Below are 23,314 nucleotides of genomic sequence, written 5' to 3'. Positions count from 1 at the left end.
CTGTGATTTATGTCATAGAGTGTTCTGCCTATGTTTTCCTCTAAGAGTTTTATAATGTCTGGCCTTACATTTAGGTCTTTAATCCATTTTGAGTTTATTTTTGTGGATGGTGTTAGGGAGTGTTCTAATTTCATTCTTTTGCATGTAGCTGTCCAGTTTTCACAGCACCACTTATTGAAGAGGCTGTCTTTTCTCCATTGTATATTCTTGACTCCTTTATCAAAGATAAGGTAACCATATGTGTGTGGGTTTACCTCTGGACTTTCTATCCTGTTCCATTGATCTATATTCTGTTTTTGTACCAGTACCTTACTGTCTTGATTACTGTAGCTTTGTAGTATATTCTGAAGTCAGGTAGCCTGATTCCTCCAGCTCCGTTTTTCTCTCTCAAGATTGCTTTGGCTATAAAAAGCAATTTTTATATTAAAACATTAACCCTTTGCATTCCATGTGTGTCACCAATGTTTTTTCCCCACTCTGTCAATGTATTTTACTTTTGTGATTATTTTTGCACCTGTGGAATTTTTTTTTAATTGAATATGTTGATTTATAATGTTGTGTTAATTTCTGCTGTACAGCAATGTGATTCCATTATACATATACATACATTCTTTTTTTATATTCTTGTCCATTATGGTTTATCACAGCATATTGAATATAGTTCCCTGTGCTATATATACTGTAGGACCTTGTTTTTTATCCATCCTATATATAATAGTTTGCATCTGCTAACCCCAAACTCCAATCCGTCCCTCCCCCAACCCCCACCTTGGCAACCACAAGTCTGTTCTCTATGTCTGTGAGTCTGTTTCTGTTTCATAGATAAGTTCATTTGTGTCATAGTTTAGATTCCACATATAAGTGATATCATATGGTATTTGTCTTTCTCTTTCTGACTTCATTTAATATGATAATCTCTAATTGCATCAATCTCTAATTGCAAAAATCATCTAATTGTTACTGCAAATGGCATTATTTCATTCTTTTCTATGGCTGAGTAATAGTCCATTGTGTGTGTGTGTGTGTGTGTGTGTGTGTGTGTGTGTGTGTGTATGTATACCACATCTCCTTTATCCATTCATCTATCGATGGACATCTAGGTTGTTTCCATGTCTTGGTCATTGTGAATAGTGCTGCTATGAATGTAAGGTGCACCAGTAGAATTTTGGTCAGAATTGCATTCAAAATAATTAATTTGGGAAGAATAGACATATTTTCAGCCTTCAGTCTTCCCAGTGAGTGAAACTGGTAGTCCAGTCCTGAAAGCCCCACAAATTTTTATTAAGATTATTCTTTAGTATTTAAAAAAATATTTGTGCTGTTATTATGAATTTTAGGAATATTTCAGTACATTATATTTTCTACTTATTAGTTCTGGTTATAAGAGAAAACTATTCAGTTTCAAATATATATATTTTGTATTTGACCATTTTATCAAGCTCTCATTCTAATAGTTTTGAGTTTCCTTCTACAATTTTTTATTTTCTTTATTGAAGTATAGTTGATTTACAATGTTGCGTTAGTGTACAGCAAATTGATTCAGGTGTACAGCAAATTGATTCAATTATATATATATATATTCTTTTTCAGATTCCTTTCCCTTATAGGTTATTATAAAATATTGAGTATAGTTCCTTGTGCTATACAGTAGGTCCTTTCCTTCTACAATTTTTAAACAATTATTTCATGTAGGTATAAGAGCTCTGTTTCTTCTCATCATTAACATTTCATGTCTTACTCCATTCTCTAAAATTTCCAGAACAATGTTAAAGAAAAAAAATAATAACAGCATACACATTTTTCTTATTCCTGACCTTAATGACACATACCTTCTAGTATTTTACCGTTACTTATGATGCTGGCACTTAGTCTAAGAGAGGGATTCTTTATTACATTAAGCAGATATCCCTTTGGTTGTAGATTAGAACAATTTTATTTGGATTGAATATTGGATTGTATCAAATTCTTTATGGTATCTCCTAAAGAAATCATATGGTGTCGCCTTCAATGACTGATACAATGCATTAAATTAATATAGGCTCCACCAAAAATATTTCCCCAAGAACACTTTTTCCTCAGGCTGGTCCATCAAAAAAAGTTGAGGGGGGGAGGAAATTGTCATCTAGTCAAAGAGCTTGGGGAAATGCTGCCTCACATATTCACTTCTTAGAGATATATTAGCTCTTATCATATGAAGATGCTGAGAAGTCCAGCAGTCAAGAAATTCAGTTAAAAATATATAGACACCATAATGCTATATGGTGAGTAATTCTGTATTTGAAGGTTGCTAAGAGAGTAGGTCCTAAAAGTTCTTATCATAAAAAAAAAAACCACATGTTTTTTGTATCTATATGAGATGATGGATGTTAACTGAACTTATTGTGGCAATTGTGTCAAAATGTATGTAAGTCAAATCATTACGCTGAACATCTTAAACACATACAGTGCTGTATGTCAGTTATATTTCAGTTAAATTTGTTAAACCCACCATTCCCAAACATTACCTGTTCCTCTTTCCCTTGTATAACACTGTTTAGTATCTCACTGATTTAGGGTTCAACCTAACACACTTGAGAAGTGCCATATTAACAGCTTTACTTACATTAAATTATCCTTGCCCTCCTGGAATAGGACCTCTCTGGCCATAGAGTATGGCTATTTAATTTAGTGCTGTGGTCAGTTGGTTGGGTTTTAATTGAAGATTTTTGAGTCTGTAATTATAAATGGAATTGTACTCTCATTTTTCATCCCTACCCCCTTTTGGCTCTTTCTTGGGTTTCAGTATCAGTGTGATGCCAGATTGGTTATATGAACTGGGAAATGTTCCATATTTTAGGGTACTCTGGAACAATTTATACAGCATAGGAATTATCATAGGATTTTTTAAACATCTTTATTAGAGTATAATTGCTTTACAATGGTGTGTCAGTTTCTGCTTTATAACAAAGTGAATCAGTTATACATATACATATGTCCCCATATCTCTTCCCTCTTGCATCTCCCTCCCTCCCACCCTCCCTATCCCACCCCTCTAGGTGGTCACAAAGCACTAAGCTGATCTCCCTGTGCTATGCAGCTGCTTCCCACTAGCTATCTATTTTACATTTGGTAGTGTATATATGTCCATGCCTCTCTCTCACGTTGTCCTGGCTTACCCTACCCGCTCCCTGTACCTTCAAGTCCATTCTCTAGTAGGTCTGCGTCTTTATTCCCGTCTTGCCCCTAGGTTCTTCTGGCCATTTTCTTTTCTTTTTTTTTTTAGATTCCTTATATATGTGTTAGCATACGGTATTTGTTTTTCTCTTTCTGACTTACTTCACTCTGTATGACAGTCTCTAGGTCCATCCACCTCACTACAAATAACTCAGTTTCATTCCTTTTTATGGCTGAGTAATATTCCATTGTATATATGTGTCACATCTTCTTTATCCATTCATCTGTTGATGGACACTTAGGTTGCTTCCATGTCCTGGCTATTGTAAATAGAACTGCAGTGAACACTTTGGTACATGATTTTTTTGAATTATGGTTTTCTCAGGGTATATGCCCAGTAGTAGGATTGCTGGGTCATATGGTAGTTCTATTTTTAGCTTTTTAAGGTACCTCCATACTGTTCTCCATAGTGGCTGTATCAATTTACATTCCCACCAACAGTGCAAGAGGGTTCCCTTTTCTCCACACCCCCTCCAGCATTTATTGTTTGTAGATTTTTTGATCATGGCCATTCTGACCAGTGTGAGATGATATCTCATTGTAGTTTTGAATTGCATTTCTCTAATGCTTAATGATGTTGGGCATTCTTTCATGTGTTTGTTGGCAATCTGTATATCTTCTTTGGAGAAATGTCTATTTAGGTCTTCTGCCCATTTTTGGATTGGGTTGTTTGTTTTTTTGATATTGAGCTGCATGAGTTGCTTGTATGTTTTGGAGATTAATCCTTTGTCAGTTGCTTCATTTGCAAATGTTTTCTCCCATTCTGAGGGTTGTCTTTTTGTCTTGTTTATGGTTTCCTTTGCTGTGTAAAAGCTTTTAAGTTTCATTAGGTCTCATTTGTTTATCATAGGATTTTATTTTCTTAAGTTGAAATATTTTCTATAAAAAGAGAGATGAACCCAAACACAGCACCAACTGGTTGTCAGTGAGCTTGTAGAATCCCCCTGTTAGCTCTAGTTTTCTTTACTGAAGAGGCTTCAAGTGTCTCCATGTTTTCTTACTGTGAGTAAACATGATTGCTCTTTGCTCTGGAGGGTTAATCGTTCAGATAGCTTCCTCTGCTTAGAAGCAATAACTCCTTGTCTTGTCACTCCAGTTCACCGCAGAACAGGGGGGCATCAAAGGTAGGTCAGGGAAGCAGGAAATGATAGAATCCTGGACAAGGGAGTCAAACTTCTCCATGAGCACGTTGTCCCTGATGCTGGGAACAAAGTGAGGAGACGAGGACAAAGGCCGGAGGGAGAGAGGAAACAGAGCAGGGTGAATTGTGAGGGTCTAGGATCCCAAGAAGAGGGTCGAAAATTATCGACCTGACTTTTAAAAATACTTCCTTTGAAGCACTGTTGAAACAATGTTGGACATTCCGTAAGGGGAGAAATGGGGTTTTAGGGCCACTTTTGACACCATTTCCTCCCCAAGCCATAGAACTCTTTATTCAGAGAAATGCCATATTATTATAGACAAAATATTTCATGGCTCTTCTAAGGGCTTGGGCATAAAAACACACAAAGATGTTTATGTGTTTTCCTTTTTGATACAAGAATTGCTCAACATCAAAAAGCAAAATACCTTAGTGGTGCAGGGCCAGGCTCATGGCAGGCACCTTGCTGTGCTTGGTGTTTGTTGAGTAGCTGCACAGTGCTCGTTAAATAAATGCACACGTTGTCTTCCCCTGTTTTTATGCAACCAATGTGCTCCTGAAACAATGTGGGGCATAAATTATATTGTGAGAAACGAATCCTTTTTTCCATGTTTATATATATATATATATATATGTATTAAATAACTCCTTAGGTACTAAATATATATTGTTTTTTACTCCTTCATTAGTTAGTGTATTTCTTAGCACTTAATCTTTAAATTTCAGTTTTCTTTCTCTCAGTACTTTCAAGGTACAATAATCATTTCAGATATTTCAGCATATTCAAGAGGACTTAATATTCAAAATGATTCTTTCTAAATAAGCTAGTAAGTTACCAATTTTTTCTCCTATTTTCACATGCCGGGTAGCCTAAAAATAAAAATAACGTACCTTTGTCTAAAACACAAATTGCACAAGATGTAACTCTTGAACCAAATCCTGGATGTATTTCTTTTAAGACAAAAAGAAACTGCTAAGATCACATATCCCTGAATTATCCTCTGTAATGTCGTGAATGTCAAGAAGGGAAATATGTGTGTTAGGGGAAAATAATGGTTATCAAGAGAAAAGTGGTTCCTTCCCCTCCATGCTCCATCCCGCTCTTTACAGAAGCACATTTTTCTAGGTGACTTGTTGGGAGAAACTAATTCATCCATTCATTCACTCAAAGATCCTTCCACTTAATAGTGCTAGACCTATGTTTAACATGCTTATTAAATACTGTTACTTTTGTGTTGGTGTACGAAGGAAAAAATGATAATAATTGAAAGAAGTTTTGGGTGGTATGTTGCAATATGAAATCAGGACTTGAATGGTTATAATATTTTAACCAACACTGAGTTCTTTGAAACTCCTTGATTATCACAAAGCTAGAAATCATTCCTTACCCTTGATTAGAGAAAAATCTGATTTTCCTTTGCATTGCCTTCTTGAAAGAGATGATGGGGGAAAGTGCCGGAGTGAAGAGCTGAAACTGAATCAAAGAATATTGACTCTGTGTCTAGCCCAGCTTGTGCTTTTTCAGTTTCAACACCTCACCAGGAAATACAGAGAGGCTGTTTCCACAATAAAGTCACCTGTGACTAGAAAATTATTGGGTAGGGAGATCGGAAAACATATCTTTCTTCATAGCAATGCTTAAGTGTTTCCCTTTTTAAAAATTTTACCACCGTCCCCGCTTCCTATTTTTTTGTGATTTTAAAGAAAATGCCAAGATTGTGAAGGGACGTCTTGGGTGTTGGTGGTGGCTCCCTGAGACTGGACTCATATCCACTGTTGCCTCCAGCCCAGCCACCACGTCATTCCCTTCTGTTAAATGTGTACACAGATTTCATAGATGTACCACAATGGGTGACTGTCCCAATCTGAAGCCTACACCCAAGCCACCTTGTTACCCAGGTTTTTAAAGTAGTAGAGGGATACAAAGAAACAGATGTGAGAGGTGACGTGAAGAGTTAACACAACCCAGTAACTAACGGGACACGAAGGTTGAGGAAGAGGACAGAGTCGAGGGTGATGCACATATCCTGGAGAATCATGGGGCCGTCATCCAAACAAATAAATTAAACAAGATAATTCAGGAGCTGGAGCCGTCTACTATCTGACATCTTTCTTGGCGGCGTTAATATCACCATTAATTCTCGAACTATGAATGGAAGAAAACAGTACTCACAGCAGCACAGTTGCGAGCACTTAGGTTTTCTTCTCTTGCAATGTGCAAATCAGCAGCTGCCAGCTTGTTTTAGAAAGGCTTCTCAATAAGGCTGGGCACTGTCTCTCATGCATGAATCCTGTTAGCAGCATACTAGTTATGGATGATTGCTAGCCACAAGCACAGCCCGAGGTGAATGGCAAATGCTCTTACAGTCAGCGTGGCTCAAAGAAGTGGCAGGTCCAGAGCCATTTAAAAACTGGAAAGTGGCCTTCTGATAAATAAAACAGCACTTCTGAGGCCGAACATAATTGAATGAGCTATGTGCTGACAGGAAGACTGAGGAAGCTTTTCCTATGGCGTCAGTATGCAAATGTCTCTTTCTGGACTTTGTTGATTGCAAAACTGGAGGCAACAGTGGCAAGAGGGGTGCATGATGGCAGCCAAAATCAGGGAGGAAAGAGATTTCCCTGTGCCTGTAGAATGACCTAAGACATTAATTGCCACGAGATTCCATTAAGCATGTGCTTTATGACTTCAGGAAGGTACAAATGACACTTAATTTTCTGAGAGTTTGCTTTGCAGTGAAAAATTCAAAAGACTAAAATTAACTTAGGTAAATTGATATTTTACCTCATGATTTCAGGAATTTAACAGTGAATACGCCTCTTGATGTTGATATGTCTACTGTGGGTCCAATAAATTACAAAAACACATCTTCCCACCTTTTGGAGCCCCATCTTTGTTTATTCTCCTTTCTTTGGCATGTCATGTATGGCCACCGCTGTGCTATGATTTGTTATTTATAAAAAATACAGAGCACATTTCAATCCTGATAGATGAAATCGGAATTTTGGCTGAGCTGTGGGTCAACTGACTAAAAAAAAGGATTTTAAAATTTGATTCTATCTCAATTATAAGATAATAAGAGCTTGGGATCTAATGCACAGCATGGTGACTATAACTAACAATAACGTATTATATACCTGAAAAATTTTGAGAGAATAAGTCTTAAATGTTATCAACACACACACACGTATACGTGTGCACACACACACAAATTGTAATAGCATGAAGGGATGGAAATGTTAGCTAACCTTATTGTGGTGATCATTTTGCAGTGTGTATCTGTACCTAATCATTACGTTGTACACCTTAAACTTTCATATGTTATGTGTCATCAATATCTCAGTAAAGCTGGGGGAAAACCTGATTCTGGAGGTAAATGGATACAAGGGGTACATGTGAGGTTTACCAAATTTTGCATGGTGATTTGGGTTGTATCTCTGACATGTGGTATATCCTTAGATATATCAGTAAGTACCTCTGTTACATCATCAATGAGAAAACATTGGTAAACTGTTTAAAATTCCTTGGGGGAAAAATGTTAGCAATTTCTACTTAGGAACAGCCTGCCTTCCAAAAATTATTCAACTAAGTTGGACAAATTGAGCGCCTAATGTGTGCCAGACATAGTTATTAAGATGGGATACATTTATATACACACAATGGAATATTATTCAACCCATAAAAAAGAATGAAATTTTGCCGTTTGCAACAACATGGATGGAACCTGAGGGTATTAAGCTTAGTGAAGTAACTCAGACACAGAAAGACAAATACTGTATGTTATCATTTATATGTGGAATCTAAAAAATAAAATAAATGAGTGTATCTAAAAAAATAGAAGCAAACTTACAGATATGGAAAACAAATTAGTGGTTACCAGTGGGGAGAGGGAAGAAGGGAGAGTCAAGACAGGGGTATGAGATTAAGAGATACAAACTACTGTGTATTAAATAGATAAGCAACAAGGATGTATTGTACAGCACAGGGAAATATAGCCATTATTTTGTAATAAGTTTAGATGGAGTATAATCTATAAAATATTGAATCACTATGCTGTACACCTGAAATTAATGTAATATTGTAAATCAACTATACTAATCAATTATACTTTAATTAAATAAATAAACTTTTCAAAACAAGTCAGGATACCTTTGCTTACCAGCATTCCTTCACTGGCAAGTTTCCAGTCAGTTTGCAAGTCAGCTATTTATAAATTGGGACATATTTTCCTAAAGAAACAAATTTTAAAACAGTGGTTAGATTCTCAGGCCAATCCTCAAAAGCTAATTTAATTCATAATAAAGTGGAACTCAACTTCTAATAGAATCCTCAAACCTAAGAAGCATTTATAGCAGTGATTTTCAACCCTGGCTACACACATCGCATTATAATCATCCAGGAACCCCCTTTTTTTTTTTAATTTTTATTAAGTACGAATACCCAGACTATACTCCCAGGACAATAAAATCAGAATCCATTATCAGTAGCAGTGGTGGTAAATGGAGCTTGGGAAAAGGTGCAGAGGATGGAAACAATGCCTCTAGGGAGAGTGGGATCAGGGCCATGGCTGGGAAGTGGAGCCAGGACTCTGGGTGTAGAGAGTGGGATGCCAGTACTGCATAGGAAGAAAGATGCCCCTGGGAGAAGGAATAGGATTGTGGAATCACAATCATCACATCAGAGATTTGGGCCTCTGATGACAGTAAAGAGTTTTTCCAGAGTGGAAAAATGGTGGAAGTGTCTAGAATATTCAGCCTAGGAGCACAAGGATTGTGGCTGCAAAGATGGAGAGGGAGCTGGTCGACATCACTCACCAGTTCCCTTTAACCAGTTCATAAGGAAGGAAGGCAGCTTCCTTCAACCTACTTTCTTATTTTGGGGTGAAGCTTTCACAAAATTTCATGCCTCATATTTCCCCTCTACAAAAAACAACTATGTATTTCTTTTCATCCTCTTGGCATGATTATGGACACTTAAGACTAAGCAGAGGTAAGGGGAAGAGAGAGGAATGAAGGGAAGCCAATCCGTGGGCTCCAAAAATAGGAGCGATTCTGTTCATCTACTGCTGCTGTTCGAAAGCCTTCAGAGTTCAGTAGCTCTTCTCGTCACTTCTTTGCAGCCCCTTTAGTCAGAAACATGGGCATACACTGTTATCACCAGCTGGTGAAAGCAAATATGCAAGGTGGAGGATCTTCTCAACTGTTTTCCTGTGTCCTTCTCATTTTTATAGCTAGGCGTGGAGATTTCTGACATTTTGTGACTGTTGCAATGTAGGAAAATCTGTGGAGCTAAAAACATTCTCATGTTTCAGTCAGATGCTCTCAAATAAGAGGAATTTTCTAAGTTCTATTCTGCATTTCTCCTGGCATCTTCTAAGATATATTGCTTTTGCTCTGTGTTCTAGTTCCCACTTTATGAAATTTTGTCTACTCTGGATCAACAATATTACTGGGCTTAATGTATATACAAAACAGAAGCTGACTCACAGACATAGAAAACAAATTTTTAATTACCAAACGGGCGAGGGAGGGGGGAGGGGCAAATTAAGGGTAAGAGATTAACAGATACAAACTACTGTATATAAAATAAATAAGCAACAATGATATACTCTATTGCACAGGGGTTTATACCCATTATCTTGTAATCACCTTGTAATAATCATTGTATAATGGAATATATATAATTTGCAAAACACTGAATCACTATGCTGTACACCTGAAACTAACACAATATTGCATATCAACTATACTTCAATAAGGAAAATAATTACTGGGCTAGAAGAATTCCAGAGTCACATGAAAGTTATCTCTTCTGATTGGAAGAGTGGAATTATTGCCGTTACCTTTTCTCTGATCAGAAAGATCGTCCTTAGATAAAAAGACCTTGTACAGGAGAAGTTTTGGTATGGGGAGGGTGTGCACAGAAGGACTTCACAGGTACAGATTTACTGTAAGCAGCAGACACACAGGTCATTTCCCCAGATTGCCAGCCAACCTGTGTATCAACGCTATGGGAAGACATACCTCCATGAAAGAAATTCTTTGCTTCACTAGGCAAGGAATCTAGCTCAACTGGAAAATCTGGATAGCTTTCAAACCCTATCCCATCTCAAGAATAGAGAGAACAATGGATTTCTTAGGACTAAAATTCCTGGGCAGAATTAAATTGGAATAACATTCTACCTTAGTGGACAATCATCTTGTTTAATAGGTGAGACACCATGAGCTTTGACTGTTTCAAGGAAGATTCCATCACTAAGTCACCTGAATTTGGGTGTTCTTCTGGCGCAGACAGATGCCCCTCTTAGGAATCAGCTGGTACTGGAGTAGAAGAACTAGATAAGTGTCTGTTTGACACATTGATGATAGACTATAATTTGGCAAAGGTGTTGTGTATAAGGTAGTCAATGAATCTCAGCCTATTGGAAAAATGACAAATAAAACCTCCTTCTCTAAGTTGGAGACTAAAATTATCAGTCCCTGAAGACCCGTATGTCAGTTGTTACTTCTGACCTTTTCTAATTGAATTATCCTTCTAATTGAATTATCTTTAGTGAGCCAAATAAAAACAACTTTAATAGACGGGGATGATGGGGGTACAGCTTAGCTTTGCCTATTGAAAATAAATATTCCCCTCAAAATAATTTATTTCAGGATTTATTGAGCCGTGTAACTCAGAATAGCGATAATAGATTCAGATAGGCAGGAAGTGGCAGAAAAATTGGTCTTTCTTAATCAGAAGAAGGTCAGTGCTGCTTTGTATTTTTTTAATTTCAGTTGTATGTGTAGCTGGCTGCTTGGCTGCGGACGAAGGTGGTTTAATGATGATCCCAGTGATATTGGAGACCTTAGCATCAAGCGTGGATACCCAGTTCTCCTTCAATGGGGGTGAAACCACCTCAAGTCTCTGTCTTAAATCCTTGTTAAATCCTGTCTTAATCCTTTTCAGTTATTTAAAAATTATTTTTTAAATTCTGAAACTGTGTGTGGTGACGAATGATAACTAGATGTATTGTGGTGATCATTTCGAAATATATATATATACAAATGTCAAGCACTATGTTGTACACCTGAAACTAATATAATGCTGTATGTCAACAAGGGCTCATTTTTGTCAGAAGCAAGTTTGAGTCTGATTCTGTGCTAGAACTATTTCTAAAGGAAAAGCTTGGTTTAACTCAATTTCCAGTTAAGTCAAAAAGCTAAGGGAGGGCTTCCCTGGTGGCGCAGTGGTTGAGAGTCCGCCTGCCGATGCAGGGGACACGGGTTCGTGCCCCGGCCCAGGAGGATCCCACATGCCGCAGAGCGGCTGCGCCCGTGAGCCATGGCCACTGAGCCTGCGCGTCCAGAGCCTGTGCTCCGCAACGGGAGAGGCCACAACAGTGAGAGGCCCGTGTACCGCAAAAACAAAACAAAACAAAAAGCCAAGGGAAAGTGAGTCCTTTCTTTTCTCTTCTAAAAACTTCAAGTAGCAGGAAAAAGTCTTTTATCTATTTAGATATTCTCCTACCTGATTACAATCTTTCCTTTTTTTTTTCTCCTTAGTCTTAGGGAAGTATATGCAGAGGGAATTGCTGATAAGAGAAATAGGAGAGAAAGCCAAAACCTTCCTTTAATTACCTTTATCAGGTTAGCAGGGAACAGGCACCTATGCCTTAGGTAGAGACAGGTGATTAGCATTCAGAATACTGAAGACCACGTCAATTTAGGAAGGGCATGATTTCAAGATAAGTTGAAGGGTAAGTTAGAAAGAAGCAACTTATTTAAGCCTAAGTATAGGACTTGGATCAGATCAGATAGTGATTGTTAATAAGAATTAAGGATTCAGTAGAAGCAAAGCCCCTATTTATACCTAGAGTATTAAATAGACTCATTATGTTAGAAAGGATCTTGGAGGTCAACCAATCCAACTTCAAATCTTTGGTTGCAAGGAACAGATGCCTCCTTCAGCTGACACAAGCCGAAGAGGACAATTTATTAAAAGGTTGCAGAACCTAAGCGCTGAAACGAAGCCATGCCTGGGGAATGAAGTAAATCTAGGAACTTGATCTTTATTTTCAGGACTTACCCCTTCCTCCCTCCCTCCCTCCCTCCCTCCCTCCTTCCCTTGTCCTTTCCTCCTTTCTTTCGTTTCTTTTTTTTTTTTAATTAGAGTATAGTTGCTTTACAATGTTGTGTTAGTTTCTGTTGTACAGCAAAGTGAATCAGCCACACGTATATGTATATCCCCTCTTCCTTGGATTTCCTTCTCATTTAGGTCACCACAGTACATTAAGTAGAGTTCCCTGTGCTAAACAGTCTGTTCTCATTAGCTATCTATTTTATACATAGTAGTGTATATATAGAAACTGTCATACAGAGTGAAGTCAGAAAGAGAAGAACAAATATCGTATATTAACACGTATATGTGGAATCTAGATAAATGGTAAAGATGAACTTATTTGCAAAGCAGAAATAGAGACACAGACGTAGAGCACAAATGTGTGGATATCAAGGGGGGAAAGGGAAGTGGGATGGATTGGGAGATTGGGATTGACATACATACCCTTTATTTCTTTTTAAAGTTAATGTACATATCTACATCAGTGGCCTAAAGCTATTGTTTGAACATGACCGTGGCTGAAATTCTAAAAAGTGTTTTGAATGCTAAGGCTATAAACACAAATCTATAAAGTGGTGATAATAACTCTTTGCCAAAATACAGCTAGACATTTATAATCTCTCTAACATGGATTATGTTACTATAACTACAATTACAGAACTTCAGTGATGAAAGACCCTAAGCCTACCTAGGTCAATCCTCTTATTCTGCCACCAAAAAAAAAAAAGAAAATGTGGCCCTAGAAGAAGCAACATGTTCAAGATTGCCTAGAGAGTTAACAATAGAACCAGAAGCATTGAGGTCTTTTGATGACTGCTCTATCAGACATGTGATACCTCCTCAGGCAATACTGAGAATGACGGTAACCAAGAAAGAACTTAGTTAAGAACCTGATTTCTCTGATATGACTGTCTTTGGGCAAGTACTTTATATCTCCCCAAACCTTCATTTGTATAGTGGGATATTAATACTCCCTATAGAATGGGGTTGTTGTAAGAATTAAATAAAATGACCTATGTACAGCTCTTGGTACAATGCCTAGTACATATAAATGCTCCATAAATAATAGCAGTTATTATTTATCAAAAAATGTTTACTTAGCTTTTTGCTGCATATCAAATAACCCTAAAACTCAGTGGCTTACAAGAACATTTATTTAGTATTCACAGATCTGTGATGAGCTATAGCTCTGCTAGGTTAGCTGAACTTGGCTCTAGTTTTGGGCTCGTATCTGCGTCACGGGACCCAGGCTGAAGGAGCACCCTCTACCTGGGATGTGTTGTCCTCATGATGGAGGGAAGAAGTGTAAGAAATGGGAACCATGTGACACTTCTTAAAATCTCCACTGAGAACTGTCTCAATGTTCACTTCTACTTATGGTCCATGGGTCAAAGTAAGTCATTTGGCCAAGCCTAAAGTCGTAAGGCAGGAAAGTTACTGACGCATGAGCAAGCCACGTTCAAGGAGGAGATGATCAATACAATCTATCACAGGAAAGTTGACAGAAAATCTATTGTTTTTGAGACAAGGGCCTCTATGGTAGCTTGAATAGTCTGAAACTAGAACCCACACAGACTATCCGTAATACCTCACGTCCTCAAAATTATGGGCCATTTAGGAAAACCGGAGATCCAGGGAAGGCAACAGTTATTCAGAGTGGACGTTAGGTGTTAGTGTACATAGTGTAATCCCTTCTCCCAGAAGCTTCACTGGGTAAAGGAGATGTTACTATGGAAGTCATTTAGCTCAGCATTTCTAGACCAGAAATGTATTTCAAAGGGTTCATGTCCTTAAAGCAGCAGTGGTATCCATTTTCATTTCCAATTAAAAAAACAAAACAAAACAAAAAAAGCAAACTCAGTAAATTAAATGTTTTTGTAAAAACTGTTTCCCTTTTAAGTGGAACAGGTTGTGAGCCTTCAGGTGTGTACTGAGGAAGTCGGCTTGGAGACTACGTGGAGATTAGATGAGTTTGCTCCTGCCTTGTAACTTAGTTTATAATACAGATGAACACCACTGGGTACCTCAAATAGCCTCACACATTTTTTAATTGTTTTTATTCTTAGTCATATATTGTTAACACTTTTCTCAGTTCTGAATTAATGAAGAATTTAACGAGGAAGAAAAAATATAATTCTGCCAATGTTCCCCCTAGATACTTTTCTCCAGATCCATAAATTTCCTTCAGCTGAAAAAACTAGCTATACAGAACATCAAGATATCTCTAATATTTCAAAACATAATGTAAGGGGAAAAAAATAAGTCAGTGTTACTTATGCATCCTGTCTCTAACCAATAATTTATTATGGAAATTAAGCACTGATGATACTTTGAGGTTTCTTCCAGATTAGAGGACAGACCAGAGCTACCCTGTATTCCCGTTAGTCTCATTCCTCAAGCGCAGCTGCACAGCCCATTCTCTCTGCCTGAAAGGCTCTCCTTCTGCTCCTTTTTCTGCCTGGTGTGCTTCCTTAGCCTTAATCTGCAGCTCAGCTCTCAAATCCTACCTTCCCCAATTCCCTCCAGCGGCGTCTGTTGCTCTTCCCTCAGTACTCTCATAGCACTCACAGGGGAAGTACCCCCTTGATAACCCTATTTTTGAAAATAGTCATCGAGTCTGTCTCCCTCCCTTGACCCTGATTTGAGATCAGGGGCAACTTGGTCTTTCCAGTGCCTGGCGCAGTGCCTCACACTTACAGTGCACCCAGCGAATCTTTCTTGAAAGGATGAGGGAATCAAAGCTTTATAAGATTAGAAACAGGAGAAGTCATGGGGAGAGCATTTCAGGAAGAAGGAACATGTACACAAGTCAAGAGAAAAAAAAGACAGAGGCTGACACATACAAGATGTGCTAAGGAGTCATAAATGGACCCATGTGACTAGACATGGGAGTTCAGGAAGAGAAGTCCTGGAAAATGCAGTGGGATGTCAGGTTTGTCAGGGGAGGGCCCTGAGAAGTACCCATTGCCTTAGTCTGCTTGGGCTGCTGGAACAAAATACCATATACTGGGTGGCTTAAACAACAGAAATTCATTTTCAGATAGTTTTGGAAGCTGGTGGTCCAAGATCAAGATGCCAACATGGTCAGTTTCTGGTGAGAACTCTCCTTCTGGCTTGTAGCCTTCTTGCTATGTCCTCATATAGCATGAAAGGAGAGAGCTCTGCTGTCTCTTTCTCTTCACATAAGGGCAGTAATCCCATCAGTAGGGCCCTACCTTCATGACTAATTACCTCCCAAAGGCCCCATCTCGATACACCATCACAATGGGGGGTTAGGGCTTAACCATATGAATTTGGAGGGGATACAATTCAGCCAATACTGAATGGTTATGGAACCAGTCCTGCCTTAATGAAGTTGCCCAAAGAGATCTCCACTATCCATCCTTGCCATACCTGAGGTTCCATTGTTCATTTAAAAAATTGAATGAAATCCCAGAAATCAACTTTTCCAGTTGAGAGGGCTTTAAAGCCCAAGGGTAAGAGCAAAATAACCTTTTAATTTCTGAGATGAATGAAAAAAGTAAACTTTGTGAGTGGTATCTGCTATTTCTACAGCAGTCATAAATCATATCTTTGGGAGCTATACCATTTTACTTTTAAATGTACATTTTGAAAAGAACACAGTCATTTCTTATTATGCTCCTTTTGTACAATTTCATTGCATGCGTCACTAGTCATAGAGTCCTGTTGATTCTACGGCAAGGAAATTATTTGTTATATTTACAGTCCAAGAGCCTACTGATTAGCACAGGCATTTTGCATTAGCGGATTGGGATGATAGTACAGTCCTCTAAGATTTATGGCTTTCTCCATCTACCCATGGTCCATTTTTCATTATTTTCCAGGCCTAGATCCTTTCATTTGGTGCATTCTCTTAGGAATCATCCACAGTATGATGTTTTTATCCATTTGAAAAGTTTATGTCCATTTGCAAATGATTCAAGCCAAGATGGGGAGTTCTGCCGCCTGATTTGCAGAAAGTTGTTGCTGCCTAAAGATTTGCTGGGCATGTCCCATTGACAGATAGTACCAATATACAGTGTTAATACAATGGGCCAACTCCAGAGTATTACCATAGCTCCCGACTGTCGAATGACATACAAAAATATATGACTTGGGGACAGCTGAAATTGCTTCCACACTTTGAGCTCTCCTTTCATTAGACTGGTTCACAATATTAGATTGAATCCCAAGGTGCTACTGTTAATCACCAGCTGTTTTTCTTGGCCAGTCTCTTTGTTTAAATGTATGCTTTCATTATCCATGTGCTTTTGAAAAAAAATGGGGGAAGAATGTTTTTAATTGAATAATCTGTATTCTGTCAGGTATTCCGTCTCCCTAGGAATGTATATGGAAACTTACTTTCTACTTTTATTTATCCTGCCAGTATAGTATAGTGATGAGAGAACTGAGATCCAACAGTGTTAAAACAAGACATGAAATGTTGATTAATTCTTTTATAAAATTTCCTTTTTGCTCCTGAGTATAGCAGATTTCAGAAACTGCTGCCAATGTCGTGCTGTCCAATAAATCTCCATTGTTGGGAGGGTCTGGATCTTCTCTGGGCTTTAATAAATGATTATTATGTTTTTGAAATTTTCGCTTGGAATGCCCCAGACCTTGTTTGCATTAGCTCATGGAAGAAATGAATTAGAAACAGTAGGACCAAAGGCCCCCAAAGGAACCATTCCATGAAGAAGAGGCAGGCACAGAGATGGAGGCAACTGGACTCTGCATCCTTGTTCCTTGACACTTGTTTCCCTTCCTCATTGTACGTCCCCCATTGCAGGCTACGACCTGCCTTTTGGGTTCAGGCCAAGTGAATTTGCTGATTCCTAGGGCTGTGTTGAAAGATAAGATAATAATTCAGTATTGAGCAAACCTGAATGGCTTCAGATAGACTTGTCAAGAAGGAGAAGGAAGTAAGGTGCTTGGCTGGTGAGGAAAGACATTGGGACAGTGAGAAGCCAGACTGGGAACTGTAGATAAGGAGAGCCTGGAGAGCCTGCATTTGGGGTCAGAGACATTCCCATGGCAACCCCCCCTGAGCCAAAGACTATACACCAGGGAGTCAAGAAGTCTACTGCCCTCTTTGGGCTCAGGGGAGCTTGGAACAGAGAGGAATCTGGTGAAATGTGAAAGAGAACTTATTACACAGGACATACCCCACAACAGAGAACTGTCTCATTTAAAATAGGCCGAGGACTTCCCTGGTGGCGCAGTGGTTGAGAGTCCGCCTGCCGATGCAGGGGACGCGGGTTCGTGTCCCGGTCCGGGAAGATCCCACATGCCGTGGAGCGGCTGGGCCCGTGAGTCATGGCCACTGAGCCTGCGCGTCCGGAGCCTGTGATCCGCAACGGGAGAGGCCACAGCAGTGAGAGGCCCATGTACCGCAAAAAAATAAATAAAAATAAAATAAAATAGGCTGAGATTAAAAAATCGTAATATAGAGAAAGTGCTATTATTTTGCCCATCAAAGTATAAGCTTCTTGAGTTCAGAACCCAAGTCACTGAGCTAATGGTGCTCAATAATTAGAACATCCTGTGAATAGATAATAAGTTCAATGTAATTCAGTTTTCTTTTGAAAAGTAACCATTTCTGTGTCCTCAGTTCCTCCCCTGAAATTATCCCACAGGGAAATGTCACTCACTAGAAAGTTTCAGCTTGCCAGGCAATAGGAAAGAAATGCTTCATAATATGTTTCCAGAAAGGAGAAGGTGAGGGAGCATGCTCAGAAGCAAGCGTGCAGGTGAATGAAGGATGCTGACAGCCACAAATATTGAGACTGATAAAAATAAGGCCAGCATGACAGACAACGAATCCCTGTGGCCATGTGATGGCCTTTAGACATCAAGGAACAGGGGTAAACATCAAGGGGCATGGTAGCTTATATTTTATTGGTAATAAACTAAATGAAAGATCATATTTTAAATGATATGCCTTCAAACATGTGCTACATCAAGGTGTTGACAACATCATTTTTCCAAGAGATAAGCAAGTAAATTTAAGTAGTTTCCAAGTGGTAACTATCTTGATTACCAAGGAGCAGTGGGATGCAAAGCTTGGCCGGTGGAAACAAATGATTGATAGCTTCCTTTTAACACTCCTGCCTTTATTTTCCCCTGCATGGCTCATTATTCTGCTGCAGTAATTTAAGCTTTCTTATTGTACTGAATTAGGGGCTTAAATTCTCTTATCATCCCTATGGGAATCTTGATTGTGTATTTGTAGATGACAATAATTGTTTTTATCGATTCCCAGATGTGGAAGGTATAAAAAGTGCCATGGCTGATGGCCAGCTGGTACATAGTGTTGCGTGCATGAGTGACAAATTACAAGACAATATTTGGTCCCAGAAGAGACCCTTTTAGAATTTTTTAAGGCATCTGATGGTTATCACTAGGTCTTTCTAAGCTGAAAAACATAAACAACTTCATGTACATCAGCTCAAGTCTTTTTGTTATTGTTTTTATTGAACCTCCAAAGGTCTCCTAGGGTGTATAATTTATACTTCCTCCTTTCTAGTACACCCACACAGCAGGAGAGTTTAGAAATGGTGCAGCTACAAGAATTCCCAGATACAATGCCATCCAAGCCAGTGAATTCCCTTAGGGACCCAGATCATCAGGACATTTATTCAGAAGAATTCCTGTATTAATCCAGCAGCTTCCATTATTCCACTGCAAGTATCATTATATAGACATTAGCTCTGAGTATTTTGAGAAGAAACCACTTTGCTAGCCCCAGCAAGTATTATCGGTAGGAAACCTCACATGATATCACATCCCAAATATATCAGAGGCACCAGGGAAAAAAATGCAACTGTCTAATTAAGTGCTGTTTGTAGGACAGGGCACTTGGGCAGTATGAACCTCCCAGTCTGAATCAAATGCAACACAGCTTGCTTGAAGAGCTTTTGAGCTAATGATTATGATGTCTATCCAGAAACAAAATAAATTAGGTTAGGCTTAAAAGTAATCAACATCAGAAATGTAAAAATTTCCTTATTAGGTGGTGAGATGGAAAGATCTTTGACCGGATGCCAAACCCTGAAATTCCTGACCCTCTTTTCCTGTGGTAAAGAGAAGATAAATATGTAGAGAAATCACTTTGACAGTTGTACCCTATGGGGTTCTGTTCTGAAAGCTTGGCTGTTGAACTCTCAGACATGAATATCTGGGCTGGATCAGAGTGAGCCAGCGGAGCTTATTTTGCAGAGGAGGGGTCCACATGTCACACAAATGATCCCCCCTTTGTTCCAGGGCTCTAATATTATTTTGGTCCTTGACAGCAACTCCATGGAGGGACTGGCTCCTGGAGAAATGCATAAAAAGAAAAACAATTTGCCCTAATTTAGATTTTTTTCTCACTCAAATTAAGCTTTACCCTCAATGCTATGGCTGTGCCTTTGGTCTTAGCCATTCCAACACCTTCCATGAGCAATCATGTGAAAGAGGAAAAGATGGAGCTTCTCCCTCCAAAATTTAGTGACTGTAGCCACTACCATTGCCAGGTAAAACTGTATACCCTTTCTATATACACCCCAGGCATTTAGTGGCATGCCCATCACACAAGTGTGCATTAAATGTGACCTGATCAATTAATATGCTTGTTAATTACCCATCCAACACACATGGAACATGGAACTGCCAAAGGGCTAAAGAATAAAACAGATTGACCACTGAAGGTGATGATTGCAGAATCATTTGATTTTAAAATTAGAAGAAACCTTAGGTAGGACTAGTTGAACTATCTCACTTTAGAGACAAGGAAACAAAGATGACCCAAAGAGGCCAAATAAGTTCCAAAGCTTGACATTTGAGTAGTGGCACAGCTGGAATGGGAAACCAGACATTCTCACTTCTGTTCTGTACTGCACTTGGTACTGACTCTGAAACTCCACTTTGTTACACTGATTGTGACTAATTGTGTTAACATGTGTGCCTCCCTCCACTAGACCGTGTGCTCTTTAAGAAAATATCCCATATTCATCACCAGCTCCTAGCAGAGTCAGTGGCATATAATAGGATCACAATGAATGTTTGTTGAAAAAAATGAATGGGTGAATATGTGAGACCTGTCTTTTCTCATCATGTGCAAATAGATGCTGTAATTTTTAGTGATCTCTACTAGTGCTTGGTCAGCCTAGTAATGAAGAAGGATAGAGAGGATTGGAAGGTAGAAAAAGTAGAAGGAAAAGGCAAGAAGAGGGGAAAAAATACAATTCAGCAGGAATAATAACTGGAAAAAATCAGTACATGGATAAAATTTCTAGTTTCGATTTGGGAGCTTTTAGTCAAGACTCTGTTCTTCTGATCTCTCCCAATTTTCAAATGACTTTTTAAGCAGATGATGCTTTAAGCAGGTCCCATCATCGCTGTTCCTCCTCAGACCCCAGAATGCAGGATTGACTGCAGGTTCCATTCTCTTCTAAACCAGCTTGCTCTTGTGTCTTCCCCTTCCTGTGCTGTGTCTTCCCACCCATTTGGCACCTGCTCCTAACCCATGCTGCTGCTAGTGTTCCTATCACAGAGGAGAGTGCATGTAACTTAATGGGATCCTGTTTCTGGAATGTTTTCCATTTAGAAGACACACCGGGAGATACAAAGGAAGTCAATTTACATAGCGGCATTTCAGACTCAGTGACAAATAGGCGGAGGGGGTGGATATAAATGCTCTGGGTCTGTTTCTTCTTCCAAATCAACCAAAGTCGATGAAAATAAAGGTTAAAAATCCAGTTATCAACCCCCACTGTGTGTCTGAAATGCTTGCCTGTTTTAAGTGATTTGATACTTAAAGTGGTGCCTGTTTAAAAAAAAGGAATCAGGGCTTCCCTGGTGGCGCAGTGGTTGAGAATCTGCCTGCTAATGCAGGGGACATGGGTTCGAGCCCTGGTCTGGGAGGATCCCACATGCCGCGGAGCAGCTAAGCCCATGAGCCACAACTACTGAGCCTGCGCGTCTGGAGCCTGTGCTCCGCAACAAGAGAGGCCGCGACAGTGAGAGGCCCGCGCATCGCGATGAAGACTGGCCCCCGCTTGCCACAACTAGAGAAAGCCCTCGCACACAAGCGAAGACCTAACACAGCAAAAATAAATACATTAATTAATAAACTCCTACCCCCAACATCTTCTTTAAAATAAATAAATAAATTTTAAAAAGGAATCAAAAGATTCAGGGTCCTAATTGTAGTACACTGATGGCTTGGTCCTGAAGAACTGCAGCAAGGATATTGGACATCAGTGGGAACAATTACTGGCTGGAGTGCTGTACCAGGGTGAAGTGTTGGTTTGGAGGAGAAGAGCCGGCCATGTTCTAGTTTACCAAGACATCTAGATGGAAGATAGGAAACATAGTCTTTTTAAGACAGTGGTGCTACTCAGTGGCCAAGCAACCTGGGTGACCCAGATGCCCCTGCGGGGAAAGTTTTAAGCAGATAGGCCATCATCTGTATTGGATGGATTGGGTTGTCTTGGCTAAAGACAAATACGGAGATCAAATATTCCCTTGAACCATTTGGAACTTGACAGAATCCTCCAATCAGGACTTAACTAATTACTCTCCCCCTTCAGTTACTGTACTTCCCACCTCTTCCTTAAACATACCAAGCACACTCCTCATATTTGTGAGATGGAACACTTCCTGGGACACTCTTCTCTCATACGGTCTGTTGAGCAAGGGGCATCTGTGGCTTATCACCAGGAGTAGAAGTCCAAACACTTCTGCCCACTGTATCTTGGTATTGGAGTCACAAAAGAAAACACAACACAGTCGAGCACTGGATGGAAAAATGCTATCCTCACACAGAGAAGAGATAGAGCAAGGTCAGCTCTAATAGTGGGCATCGGCCCCCCACAGCCAGCGGGTCCCTCCCAGCAGCTGACACAGGCTCTTGGCCTGCATGCAACCCTCTTGTGCCACAGAACAAAAGACCCCATCCCCTTTTTAAAGGAGATGGATATAGCAGTGAGGTTAGCCATGTGTCATATGACACTTAAGCAAATGCATACAACTTGACTGTGAAACAGAGAAAGATATTCACACACAGGGTGATAAGTCCAGCACAGGCTGTGAGAACTCCTTGGTAAGGAAGTGTTCCGGGCCCAAGGCCCACTCTTATGTGACCAAGAGGGCGTTGAAAGGCTACCCACGTGAGGCTGCCTTTCCATTACGGCTTACACGGTTTCTTCCCATTCACCCTCTCCCACCCCCTTTTTTCCCAGATCTTTGCTTCTGTTATCAAAAAGGCCTTCCCTGATCAACCTTTATAATATAGCCACCTCCAGATCCAATCCTCTGGCCTGCAGGAAGACAAAAGCCTTGGTTTTTGTGATAATTACTGCATCCACGGCACCTACAACGGTGAGGGGCACAGGGTAGGTGTGGTGTTCAATAACAGCGTATTAAAGAGATTGGTATGATGGGTCTTACAAAGGAAAAGTCTTGTCTCATGATGCCTGGAAAACAGTGAAGGAAAACTTTTCAGATGCTTTCACAGACCAACTCATTCACCTGCACTGCATCCAATTTTCACTTAGCAAGCCTCAGAGAAAGTGACATGTCCAGGTAAGTAAGATAACACCATTATCACTCAGCTCCCATCGGGGCTCCAAGCAACTTTAGAAAACCTGTCCTCTGATATACAGTACTAATTTGTGTCTTACGGGAAATCAACTAAATTATTTTTCACCTGAAGGGAGCAGGGTTATTTGACTCCAGATATTCACCATTTGGCTTCTCTTCCATACAGCATAGCTTCTAGGCTTAAGGTACTAAGAGTGAGAGCATGCCTATAAATTATTCAGAGATAATTTGAAATAAGTGTGTATCTTTGACAGATTGTCAAGTTTCCTTCTGTT

The 23,314-nt window shown here is 39.5% G+C and overlaps 1 protein-coding gene across 6 annotated transcripts in view; it reads left to right on the top strand.

Moving 5' to 3' along the window:
* The window catches only part of ST6GALNAC3 (ST6 N-acetylgalactosaminide alpha-2,6-sialyltransferase 3), a 655,315-nt gene that overhangs the window by 555,443 nt on the left and 76,558 nt on the right, over positions 1-23,314 (top strand). The window lies entirely within an intron of this gene.

This window comes from Lagenorhynchus albirostris, chromosome 2, assembly GCF_949774975.1.
Source record: "Lagenorhynchus albirostris chromosome 2, mLagAlb1.1, whole genome shotgun sequence".
NCBI lineage: Eukaryota > Metazoa > Chordata > Mammalia > Artiodactyla > Delphinidae > Lagenorhynchus > Lagenorhynchus albirostris.
This window is presented reverse-complemented; position numbering and strand designations above follow the sequence as displayed.